The sequence below is a fragment of the Procambarus clarkii genome, chromosome 63, assembly GCF_040958095.1.
Source record: "Procambarus clarkii isolate CNS0578487 chromosome 63, FALCON_Pclarkii_2.0, whole genome shotgun sequence".
In the NCBI taxonomy this organism is placed as follows: domain Eukaryota; kingdom Metazoa; phylum Arthropoda; class Malacostraca; order Decapoda; family Cambaridae; genus Procambarus; species Procambarus clarkii.
This window is the reverse complement of record NC_091212.1, coordinates 2,191,156-2,205,499: the sequence shown is the minus strand read 5'-3', so window position 1 is coordinate 2,205,499 and position 14,344 is coordinate 2,191,156.

Here is a 14,344-nt window from a genome sequence, read left to right as displayed (position 1 = left end):
ACACACACACACACACACACACACACACACACACACACACACACACACACACACACACACACACGCGCGCACGCGCGCGTGCACACACACACACACGCGCACACACGCACACACACACAACCTCTCTCTGTACCCTCCCGCACTAACCCACCCCCACACACCCTCTCCATCCCCCTCCCTCACTTCCACCTTCCACCTCTCACCATATACTCACACACCTCTCTCTCTCTCTCTCTCTCTCTCTCTCTCTCTCTCTCTCTCTCTCTCTCTCTCTCTCTCTCTCCTCCCCCTCTCTCTCCCCCCCCCTCTCTCTCTCTCTCTCCCCCCTCTCTCTCTCTCTCTCTCCCTCCCCCTTTCTCTCCCTCTTCCCCTCTCTCTCCCTCTCCCCCTCTCTCTCCCTCTCCCCCTCTCCCTCCCTCCCCCCTCTCTCTCCCTCCCCCTCTCTCTCCCTCCCCTCTCTCTCTCCCTCCCCTCTCTCGCTCCCACCCCTCTCTCTCTTCCTCCCCCCCCCCTCTCTCTCTTCCTCCCCCCCCTCTCTCTCTTCCTCCCCCCCTCTCTCTCCCTCCCCCCCTCTCTCTCCCTCCCCCCCTCTCTCTCTCTCTCTCTCGCTCTCTCTCTCTCTCTCTCTCTCTCTCTCTCTCTCTCTCTCTCTCTCTCTCTCTCTCTCTCTCTCTCTCTCTCTCTCTCTCTCTCTCTCACACACACACTCATAGGGAAATCATGGAAGGGAGACGAACTCTGACTGCCAAACGCAGGACATTCACAACTGGAACAAACACAGAGGATGGGATGGAACAGGAAGCCTGGATGAAGGAAGTACTCCAGCAAATGCAGAATGAATTCAGTGAAGGACTGAGGGTAATGAGGGAGACAGTAGCCAACCTGCAAGATGATTTAAGGGCAGCAAAGGAGAAGATAAGATACCTAAAGGAGACTCTTCCACAATACCAGGCACAAACCGTACCCCAGGGAGATGGGAATGCTACTGTGGAGGGGACCACCACAACCCAGATCTCATTTGCTGAAATGCTTAAAAAGAGCCCTGAAGCTAGGTCTGCGGTTAAGGAAGTTGCCATGGAAGTGGCTTCCTCTCAGGAAGCAGCTAGATGTACTAGCCGGCTGATTGAGAGAAATAGAGCAGTAGTAGTAGCAGGCATTAAAGAACAAACAGGGACCAGACCAAAGGAGCGGAGAGACAAGGACAAAAACATGATTAAAGAGATCCTTAAAGAGGTAAGGATGGAGGGAGCTGAGCGAAATGTTGAAAAGGTTTTCAGGCTTGGAAAGTACAACAAGGACAGAGACCGAATGATAAAGGTGGTTTTCATGAGCGAAATCGCGAAAGAGGAACTGCTAGCAAGGAAGTGTTGTCTAAAAGGTGTAGAGAAGTTCAAGAAAATATTCCTGCAGAGGGATATGACAAGGGAAGAGAGAATACGGACAGCAGACGCGAGGAAGGAGCGCAGGGAGAGAGAAGGAAATCAGAGTACCACAACCCAGAACCCTACAATCCCAGAAGGAAGTGGAGAACCCTCCTCAAACAGTGCAACAGCCACAGGGATTGGGGCACCACCCCCACATTCTACCCAACAGACACCCAACCTGCCCCATCCCCTGTCAGCCCCCCACTATGTACCCACCTAGGGCACCCTCCCCCCACCCACCCCCCCTCCCCCCACTCACCCCCCCCTTCTCCCTCTCACCCCTCTCCCCAGGACCTCCCTTCTCCCCCATCCCCCATGCCCTCCCTTCTCCCACATGCCTTCCCGTCTCTCCCACCCCCATGCCCTCCCTTCCCCCCCTCCCCCCCTAAGCCCCCCACTCTCCCCCACCCCACCTAAGTCTTCCCCTCTCCCCCACTCCCCTAAACCCTCCCCTCTTCCTCACCCACCTCAGCCCTCCCTTTTCCCCCCACGCCCCCCAAGCCCTCCACCCTTTTCTCTCCCCCCAAGCCCCCCCATCTCCCCTATCTCCCACAGCCTCTCCTCCCCCCATGCTTCCCCAACCCTTCCTCTCTTACCCACCCCCTGTACCCTGCCCCTTTTATCCACCCCCTGTACCCTCCCCCTCTTATCCACCCCCTGTACCCTCCCCCTCTCCCCCACCACCCCAAGCCCTCCCTCCTCCACCAATCCCCCCGTGCCAGGTCCCCCCAGCTCCCACTCACCCCAGATCCCAAAGGTCCCCCCCAGAAAAGAAGCAGAAGAGAGTCAGTTTCAGGGTGATGTACTCGAACATAGATGGGATCACAAGCAAGACAAGTGAACTAAGGGAAAGAGCACAAGAAGTTAACCCAGCTGTAATCGGACTCACTGAAACAAAACTCTCTGGAATCATAACGAATGCCGTGTTTTCCCAGGAGTATACAGTAATAAGGAAAGAGAGGGAAGGTAGGGGAGGAGGCGGAGTGGCCCTACTCATGAGAAGGTAATGGAGTTTTAAGGAGATGGCCATCCCGGGCTGTGAGGAGTTCAGAAACTACATAGCAGGCACCATAACAATGGGAGGACCAAGAATAGTAGTAGCAGTAATATACAACCCTCCACCAAATGACAGGAGACCCAGTCAAGAGTATGAAAACAACAACAAGGCAGTTAACACTATAATTGAGAGGGCAGCCTCTGCTGCCTGTAGAAATAGATCCCACCTGGTCATCATGGGCGACTTCAATCACGGAAAGATTGACTGGGAGAACAAGGAACCGCATGGAGGCGAGGATACGTGGAGAGCCAAACTATTGGAGGTGGTGACAAGCAACTTTTTAACCCAGCATGTCGGAGAACCCACAAGGATGAGAGGGGTGAGAGGGGTGAGGTCTCAGATTGGCGAGACGTCACAAGTGGAGTCCCGCAGGGGTCAGTCCTTGGACCTATACTGTTTCTGGTATATGTAAATGATCTTCCAGAGGGTATAGATTCGTTCCTCTCAATGTTTGCCGACGATGCAAAAATTATGAGGAGGATTGAAACAGAGGATGATAATAGGAGGCTACAAGATGATCTGGATAGACTGAGTGAATGGTCCAACAAATGGCTGTTGAAGTTCAACCCGAGTAAATGCAAAGTAATGAAACTAGGCAGTGGAAACAGGAGGCCAGGCACAGGATACAGAATAGGAGATGAAGTACTTAATGAAACAGACAGAGAGAAAGATCTAGGAGTTGATATCACACCAAACCTGTCTCCTGAAGCCCACATAAAGAGAATAACGTCTGCGGCATATGCGAGGTTGGCTAACATCAGAACGGAGTTCAGGAACCTGTGTAAGGAATCATTCAGAATCTTGTACACCACATATGTAAGACCAATCCTGGAGTATGCGGCCCCAGCATGGAGCCTGTACCTTGTCAAGCACAAGACGAAGCTGGAAAAAGTCCAAAGGTATGCTACTAGACTAGTCCCAGAACTAAGAGGCATGAGTTATGAGGAAAGGCTGCGGGAAATGCACCTTACGACACTGGAAGACAGAAGAGTAAGCGGGGACATGATCACAACCTACAAAATCCTCAGGGGAATCGACCGGGTAAACAAGGATGAACTATTCAACACTGGTGGGACGCGAACAAGGGGACACAGGTGGAAGCTGAGTACCCAAATGAGCCACAGAGACGTTAGAAAGAACTTTTTCAGTGTCAGAGTGGTTGATAAATGGAATGCATTAGGAAGTGATGTGGTGGAGGCTGACTCCATACACAGTTTCAAGTGTAGATATGATAGAGCCCAATAGGCCCAGGAATCTGTACACCTGTTGATTGACAGTTGAGAGGCGTGACCAAAGAGCCAGAGCTCAACCCCCGCAAGCACAATTAGGTGAGTACACACACTCACACACATATATGTATACATACACACACACACATCCTTCCGTAGGCGGGATCCAAAAGTCAATGCTCGATCCTGCAGACACAAATAGGCGAGTACACACACAGACTTAGGTAATTACACACGCACACACACACACACACATGTATACATACATACACACACACACACACACACACACATGTATACATACATACACACACACACACACACACACACACACACACACACACACACACACACACACACGTATACACACACACACGTATACACACACACACACACACACACACACACACACACACACACACACACACACACACACACACACACACACAGGGGCCTCGTAGCCTGGTGGATAGCGCGCAGGATTCGTAATTCTGTGGCGCGGGTTCGATTCCCGCACGAGGCAGAAACAAATGGGCAAAGTTTCTTTCACCCTGAATGCCCCTGTTACCTAGCAGTAAATAGGTACCTGGGAGTTAGTCAGCTGTCACGGGTTGCTTCCTGGGGTGTGTGTGTGTGTGTGTGGTGTGGAAAAAAAAAAATAGTTAGTAAACAGTTCATTGACAGTTGAGAGGCGGGCCGAAAGAGCAAAGCTCAACCCCCGTAAAAACACAACTAGTAAACACACACACACACACACACACACACACACACACACACACACACACACACATACACACACACACACACACACACACACATACACACACACACACACACACACACACACACACACACACACACACACACACACACACACAGACAACCTCGGAGAGCCTCCATAGCTCAGTGAGCAGAGCGCTGGTCTAGTAAACAGAGGTCGGGAGTTCGAGTCTCCCTGAAGGCAAAGTTGTTAACATTATTAACTAGAATGTGTCGCTTCTTCTTTTGACGGTCTAAGAGGTATTCATCTTTAGGGGTCTCGCGGCTGAGTGGACAGCGCTTGGTCATTATAGTCCTAATATCCCGGGTTAGATTCCTGGCCGAGGCAGTAGCAAATGGGTAGAGTTTCTTTCATCATGATGCGTCTGTTCACCTAGCAGTAAATAGGTACCTGGGAGTAAGGCATCTGCTACGGGCTGCTACCTGAGGATATATATATTTATGAATGTATGTGTGTGTTTGTGTGTAGTCACCTATTTGTACTTACCTATTTGTGCTTGCAGGATCGAGCATTGACTCTTGGATCCCGCCTTTCCAGCCATCGGTTGTTTACAGCAATGACTCCGGTCCATTTCCCTATCATACCTAATTTTAAAATTATGAATAGAGTTTGCTTGTACTCTGCAGACACAAATAGTAAATACACATACCCAGCGCATACTTCATTGTTTACCTGACATATAACTGATGCGATATACGAGGCTCTGAATAATTCCTTACAAACATTTCTATAGGCAGCTCTTAGGATGGCCAACATAAGAATTCCCTTTAGAAATTGATGCAATGAATCATTCATAATCTTGTATCCCACATATGTCAGACCAGTCCGGGAGTATGCAGCTCCATCGTGGAGTCCATATCTCGTCAAGCACATGGCGAAGTTAGAGAAAGTTCAGATGTATGACATCAGACTTGTTTCAGAACTGAGACGTATGAGTTAGGAGGGAAAGCTACATAAAATTAACATCACGTCTTTGAAAGATACAAGACTATCAAAAAGAGACATGATTAAAAAAAAAGGAAAGTGTCTTCGTCTCTCTCTCCCTCCGCGCTCTACGCATCAGCGACCCTCAGTTTCTTGATTCTGATACTGGCTTTATCTACAAATCATTCTCTATCCTTGGTTACCCTTTGCATTTTATCAACTGTGCCTATTCTCAAGGTAAACTAAATTTCTTTCATCCTAAACCAACACTAGTAGCACTGTGCTCTGCTTTCCCTTCATATCTGAACTCAAAACTTTTACCAATACCTTTCGTCCTCTTGACATTAAACTCGCCTTTCGACAAACTAACACACTTCGTAGTAATCTAGTCCAAACTGCTCCTCCTGCTTCTAATGCTGCTGGTGTCTACCCTATTTCCTTTTCATCTTGTCATCTCCAATACTTTGGCGAAACTGGCCGTACACTTAATGACAGACTTAAAGAACACAATAGAAGTGTTAAGTCTGCAGACACAAACAATGCTCTCTTACACACAGAAATCACAATGGCGTGATGCATCAAATGAACAAATCCACAAGGGCCGTGACGAGGATTCGAACCTGCGTCCGAGAGCATCCTGTAACCATGTTTAAGCAGTCGATTAAGTCAGCGTCTGGGATGCTCTCAGACGCAGGCTCGAATCCTCGTCACGGCCCTTGCGGATTTGTTCAATGCTCTCTTCTGTCATGTTAGGGATTCTAATCATCCTATTGATTGGTCTTCCTCCAAAATAATCTTTCCTTCCACTACTCTTCACAGACGCCGTCTTGTTGAATCGGCTCAAATACACAACGTACCCAACATGAACTTGAGTCCTGGCCTTGTTGGTGTTAACTCTTCCCTTTCGAAATATATACTCAAATGCTCTAAACTTTCTAATAAACGTGACTTAACATAATCTTGCCCTTCCCTTTATCTCTCTTTCTCTTTCCTTTTTTCTTTTTCTTTCCCCTTATTTTCTCTAACGAGCCCTTGCTTATTCCTATTACTATCCCCTTCTTATTGGGTGGTTATTAATAGGAGCTGCCTCGTATGGGCAAATAGACCTTCTGCAGTTACCTTCGTTCTTATGTTCTTATTCCTATTACTATCCTTTTATTACACCTTACCTTTCGTGTCTTTTGCCTTGCTTTTTCTTCCTCTAAGATTTTCTTCTCCTCTCTTCTCTCTTGCCTATTTATTGCCTCGCCTCCTTCCCTTATCATATATACTCAAATGCTCTAATCTTTTTAACAAACGTGACCTAACATAAGCTTACCCTTCCATTTATCTTTCTTTCTCTTTCCTTTTCTTTCTCTCTTCTCTCTCTTTTCTGTTCATTGTTTTCTCTTACGTTCCCTTGCTATCTTCTTCTTATTCCTATTACTATCCCTTTCTCATTTGGTGGTTATAATAGTAGCTGCCTCGTATGGGCCAATGAGCCTTCTGCAGTTCTTATTCCTACTACTATTCCCTCTACTACACCTTAACGTTCGTACCTTTTGCCTTGCTCATCACCTCTCTCTTGCCTATTTATAGCCTGTATCAACTTCATCACACAGGCTCACCATAGCCCGTGCTTCTTGCCCCGCTCCTGTGCCAGGTAAGTTACGGGCTCACCATAGCCCGTGCTTCTTGCCCCGCTCCTGTGCCAGGTAAGTTACGGGCTCATTATAGCCCGTGGTACTTGGAACTCGTTCCGAGTAGCTGAATCTATAACAACAACATTCCCTTATCACCACGGGAGACATCTCCCGTCACGCAGGGTGCAGTCACACCTCCACAGATCTCCAGTATTAGCTAATGATACTGATAATGGCTCAAAAGGGCCACCACTTACGGGTTATTCATGCCCGTGCCACCTTTTGGGTGGCTTAATCTTCATAAATCAATCAATCCCTTATCACAATCGACTTGAGAATGGTCCAGGAGGGACCAAAATGCCGTCGTCCCTTTACTTTCTAGTGTGTGGTTTGGTCAACATATTTCAGCCACGTTATTGTGACTCCTCGTCTGCATAGAGTTCTTAATTGTTGTCACAATGGTCATATGAAGAGTGAAAAATATAAATAAATCAAAAAATTATTTTTAAAATTCCAATGTTGGAATAAGATCCAAAATGAGTGGATTAGTTTAGAATAATATTTATATAGAAATGAATGCCATTGAAAAGACAAAATATTTAGCTGAATTTACCACAAACAATAGTAAAATTTACACTCTAGTGGCCTCGACAAGGACAGGAAGCTGGTTGCTTGTCCAAGGTGCCCCTTTTGCCCTGCTGATTTTTTTCAATCTGGGTGATAAAGTTCAACAGAGTTTTGACATTTACGGCTTCGGCGGGTAGGTAGTTCCATGGGTTTATGACACTGTGGGCCTCAATAGCATCTACATCTACTATTTTCAGTTCTATAAAGGCTACTAAATGCTAATGCTACTATATAGTATAGGCTACTATAACAGCATCTACTATTTTCAGTTCTACGTTCTGGCTTGTTGAGCTTGAAACTGGTGCTCCGTGTTTGTGTTACATCTAGCCTGAAGTTGTCTGTCTGGAAGAAGAAGAAGTTGTCTGGATCAACTTCCTCCAAATTGTTCAGAATTTTAAGTTTCGATGAGAGCAGCCCTGTCATATCTGGTTTGCAATGTTATTAGTCCGGTGGCCCTCTTGTGTTCCTGTTACGGTAGTTGTGGGAACCGACCTGTGAGATTTATATTTATTTAATTTATATGAATTTATATTGAATTTATATACTTCGATAGCAATTTGTATAATGATAAGTGGACTGTATTTCTGCAATAATCTTATAATCTCACAAATCGATCCTCTACACATTAGGGGGGGGGGGTTATTAAATTAATATATATGCAGCCAATCAAACTACAGTAATAGCTACATACATTGATGAGGTTCCTTATCTTATAGTACAGCAGGTTAGTCCACCAGGTATAACTAGGGTGTAGACACCAAATTATCCTCTTTGAGGCAGCTTCCATCACCCAGTAACTGGTGCACAAAATCTTGCATCCTCGTCTTGACCTGTCAAAAGTGCGCTAGCTGTGAAGCCAGATACCTATATATGACAAGTATATCAGAGAAAACAGTACATGGAACATGAAGACCTGGCTTAATTACCTTTAGTTTGAGGCTTCCACGTGATCTAACCGGGTCACCCTATATCCTGACATTAATGGCCATAAATGAATGATAAACGGGTTTCGGATAGACACTTAACTTGAATTTGTAGACAGCGTGTTGACAAATGGTACACCTTTGGTTTCCATAACACTACGTCCAAGTAAATTTAACAGGAGCCGAATTTGCTCCCGTGTGAGCCTCTGGTCTCAATATAAAACAATGGCTGTTTAACACTCCATACTATTGACGTTACTGGCCGACATTGTCCAGAATGATAGGAGCCGAATTTGCTCCACACGTCTCGGAGGTGACACAACAATGGCTCCCCCCTTCCTCCCTGACGCCTGGCCTACTTTGTCCAGATTTCAGAAAGTGATAGAAGGGTCGCATTTACTCTACTTTAATATTGATAATTAAGTTAATTTATATAAGATGTTTTTATGATGGTAAAGTCCAAAGACTAATGTATTTAAGAATAATTCCCACCATAATAGGTGGTGAATTATAATAGTATGTGGTGATGATATCCCGTTTTCTATAGACGGTAATTCCACTACAAGTTACGTTTTCTATGGGTAACTTGTTTATACAACACAGCTCTTATCTGTCTGTATGATATTATTATTAAATGGTGTCGGATTTTCCGACATAATTCCCCAGGGGGCTGCTCACGGGTCGAAGTCCTATTTAGAACAGACGAACACCGATACTCCTCCTTCGAATTATTAGATTAATTTGATGTTAGTAGTTAGTAATCACACATTTGTGCGTCTGTTCGTACAGGACGGATGTCCCGTACTAGAGTTGCAGGGGTTAGAAGTCTAATGCGATTTCATTTCCCTGTTAACTCTTGAAAGGCTAATATTCAAGCCTTATTACATATTATTTAACCCAGAAGACTGGATGTGATCAAGTACTACAGTCAAGTATGATTCAGGGACTGCAGTGAGATCAGTGACATTAGATATAACTTGAAGTTTCTTCAGGTAACTGGTCACTGATATATAAACACTGAGGCCCATGGAATACATCTTGATTAAATAATAAATGTATCAAATCAGTCATCAGATTTATTGGGGTTTAATTTAATTAATTGATTCAGAAGATTGAATAGCTCATCATTAAAGTAAAGTATGGTTCTGAGACTGCAGTGGGATCTGTGACATTGGTCGCAGTGACTTGTAGCTGTTTTAGGCTACTGTTCACTGATTTGCCACTGAGGCCTCATGAACTCATCTCCAGCTTTAAATGATGATACTAACATCAACCTCTGTTGGTATAGTCAGCTGTAATCTCCTTAGTATAATGCTACTGGAGAAATATAATCAGCTGACAAATTTAGTTTCTATTGGTATTGTTTATCTGCAGGCATAGGTCTCCTCAGGCTTGATACTGGGCCTGAGAGTAATTTACCTCCTGCAGAGTTTAACATGGTTATACCCTGATATTTAGTAGGGCTACCGATGAATCGATGGCAATAGTCTGTCCCTACAAGGAGACCGAAGTCAGTGAGGTGATCAGACTTAATATTATCTGCCAATTTTATTCCTCTATTTCTCAGGAATTTGGCTGTTGCTCGCAGACCTTGAACTTGTAGGTCTACTGGTATTTTGTCCACCACAATGGCTTGTACTCGACAGACGTACCTGCCTAAGCGTACTGATGGTTGTACCACCTGGTAGACTTGAGGTCCTGCATCTGTTACAAACCCTGAGATGTTGAATGACATCTGGGCTACAGGCCTTAATTGTAATTCATCTGCCAACCTTTTAGTGATATATGTTCTCTGGGATCCTTGGTCAAACAACCCACGGGTATGGACCTTGGCCCTCTTATTCAGGATGGTAATTTGGGCAGTAGGCAAAGTCGTATTACCTTTAGACTTTGCCGATTGGACACTCTTTGTTTGTTGCACCTTGCAGTACTGTACTGTGGTGGGAATGCTATCTTCCACCTTGGGGTTTGGAGACGTTGTTTTGGTGTCTCTGCACAATGCTGCATGGTGCTGACCTTTGTTACACCTATTACAGGTGTGTAATTGGGTATCACAATCCTTGATGTTATGTTTCCTGAGGCACCTCGTGCAATGTTGCAAATCTTTGAGTCGCTCAACACGGGCGTCACTATCAGGAAAATTAGAGCAGTGGTACATTGAATGTTTCTCATTGCAGAACAAACATGTTCCATAGCTTCCAGTACCCTTTGGTGTCACGTTCTTGGGTGACACAGTAACTATAGGCTTGGAGGGTCCCACTGCATATACGCCCACACTGCCACTGTTCCACTTTGGTGTTGAATTATATTGTCTAGATTGATTTGGAGTACCTTTGGTACTCTGTGGTTTACTATTATTGGTTTCTGAGGGTTTACTTGGTGGTTTTAATTTGTCATGTGTTCGTAATTGATGAACTACTGACTTTAAACCTTCAGATATTTCATTCATGGATAAGATGCTTTTATTGTAATGAGCACTCATTTGTCTCAATATGTCCCTAGGTATTTTCTCCTGGACAATTATTTTCAAGACCCACTCAGCCCCGTTTATATCTGCTGTCAGGCTGAGGGCATTGATCAATGATTCTACCTCCAGCTTGAAGACTTGGGGTGAATCAGCTGAAGCCTCCGGTGGGGGTAAATGCAACAGCTCATGAACTAAATGTGATGTTCTTACTTCTGGATCAGCATAATTATCCTTGAGGAGTTTTACTGCCAGATCATAGCCGTCATTAGTTAATCTCAGATGGGATACTACTGTTTTAGCCTCACCTGATAATTGGCCTTGCAAATAAGAGAATTTACTACTCTTTGGTAAAGATTGTTTTGAGTCTACAAGGTCAACGAATTTGTTCCAAAATTCGTCCCAATCTTCCTCATCTTTTCCTGAGAAAGTGGGTAAATTAATTGGAGGGAGTCGAGCTTCTGCTTGACTCGTATTAGATGCAACTGTTGTTGTTGTTGCTGTTGCCTTGTTCTGGGCAATTAATTTGACATAAGGCTGTAACGTGGCCTGAGTGTGATCTTCATAATTCGCAAGATCAACCATAATGTCGTCTATTTCTGTTTCTGATAAATTGGTGTTGGCAAGTTCAGCCACATATGTTGCTATTTGACATTTGATTTGCTCAAATTTACCTGCAGCTGCTTGATAATAGCTTTCCAGGTCAGCATAATCAACTGTTGATTGTTGTGACAAATCTTCACATTTCTTGATCTGTCTTGTTAAGTGGCCTTTAAGACCTGCAAGGGTTCTTTTCATTCTCCCTGCATTATCCATACTGGCTAGTTGGTGAAGCCTTGTGGGACTTGTACTTGGGCTGCTCATAATACTGAACAAGCTCTAATGGTAGCCTAGGGTAAATTCTGAACTCACTAGGCAATAATCCTACCTCTACTAGAGGTTAGCACTTAAAATTAATACACATTATATATATACAATCATACACACTAATGATTTGAGTGATAAACCAGTGTCACTGGAAGTACCTTTAGGTTAGCTCTTCTATATCACCCTAGGATGGTAGAGACACTAATTAATCACTCAAAGGTGTAATGATCATAAGTAAATTATTATATATACAACTCAACTCGAGTTGATAAAATTTACACCCAAAATAGGGTCTGGACCATTCATTAATGGTGTTAGGTTATTCAATATAGTACAACTGACTATGGTAATAATGGGACTAGGATGAACGATAATAGTTCAACTAGTCAATGGTTTTATCCTACCCTGTTGTGGGTTGGCAATTAGTAAATATTATACTGTGATCACTAGTGCAATATATATTAAATAATTCTCTATTTTGGAGAAATAATATACACAATTATTGATAATAGCCTCTTAATTGCCTCTATGAAACTTCTAATATTATCAAGAAGTATTAAATATTATTAGTGACCTCGCGAAATAAAGTCCACAAAATTCGTAGATAATCTCTCGCGAAATGTAACACCACGAAATCCGTGAACAATCACGCGACACCACAGCCACTACTTTGGTTGGCTTCTATATTAGCGCTGTCATTTCACAGAATAACACTCCACCAAATCTGTGGGTGTGCATGAAACCGCTGACTAAGGCTGATCTGAACTGAGGGAGGCTCCTGAGCTCCCTCGAGGCTACGCTTCCGTCTTTGACTGGCTGGCCTTTGTTTAAATAACACTGCACTAGTATATTTAATGAATCCACTGGTTAACTGGTTCATCCGGTACTAAGATGACCAAATGTGGGTTCAAAGGACCGAATATTCCGGTTCCGAAGGTCCAAATAATGTGGGAACCGACCTGTGAGATTTATATTTATTTAATTTATATGAATATATATAGAATTTATATTTACGTTAATTTATATACTTCGATAGCAATTTGTATGATAATGAGTGGACTGTATTTCTGCAATAATCTCTTAATCTCACAAATCGCTCCTCTACACATTAGGGGGGGTTATTAAATTAATATATATGCAGCCAATCAAACTACAGTAACTACATACATTGATGAGGTTCCTTATCTTATAGTACAGCAGGTTAGTCCACCAGGTATAACTAGGGTGTAGACACCAAATTATCCTCTTTGAGGCAGCTTCCATCACCCAGTAACTGGTGCACAAAATCTTGCATCCTCGTCTTGACCTGTCAAAAGTGCGCTAGCTGTGAAGCCAGATACCTATATATGACAAGTATATCAGAGAAAACAGTACATGGAACATGAAGACCTGGCTTAATTACCTTTAGTTTGAGGCTTCCACGTGATCTAACCGGACCACCCTATATCCTGACATTAATGGCCATAAATGAATGATAAACGGGTTTCGGATAGACACTTAACTTGAATTTGTAGACAGCGTGTTGACAAATGGTACACTTTTGGTTTCCATAACACTACGTCCAAGTAAATTTAACAGGAGCCGAATTTGCTCCCGTGTGAGCCTCTGGTCTCAATATAAAACAATGGCTGTTTAACACTCCATACTATTGACGTTACTGGCCGACATTGTCCAGAATGATAGGAGCCGAATTTGCTCCACACGTCTCGGAGGTGACACAACAATGGCTCCCCCCTTCCTCCCTGACGCCTGGCCTACTTTGTCCAGATTTCAGAAAGTGATAGAAGGGTCACATTTACTCTACTTTAATATTGATAATTAAGTTAATTTATATAAGATGTTTTTATGATGGTAAAGTCCAAAGACTAATGTATTTAAGAATAATTCCCACCATAATAGGTGGTGAATTATAATAGTATGTGGTGATGATATCCCGTTTTCTATAGACGGTAATTCCACTACAAGTTACGTTTTCTATGGGTAACTTGTTTATACAACACAGCTCTTATCTGTCTGTATGATATTATTATTAAATGGTGTCGGATTTTCCGACAGTAGTTGAATTAGTTCTGCAATGATTTTTGTTACCCGGTGTTAAAGTTTTTCTAATGCAGCTGTCTTTCTGAAGATGATGTTTTCTTGACTGGATACAATAATCCAAGTGAGGGCGCACTAGAGATTAATTCAGTTGAATAAGGACCTTCTTTTCCTGAAAGCCAAAAATATGCTTGATTGATTATGCCTGGTACACCATTATAGGGGAGCGCTAAGTCTGGCAAGCTTGTCCAGGTCCCAGAAAATCATGGGGAAGGCTGGCCGCACGGGCACCCATTCATTTATTAGTCAGATCCAGCTGAGGTCAACAGAACTGAGGAACACATATGTCAACTATTGTGCCACGTTCGCACCATTCCCTATATGTACAA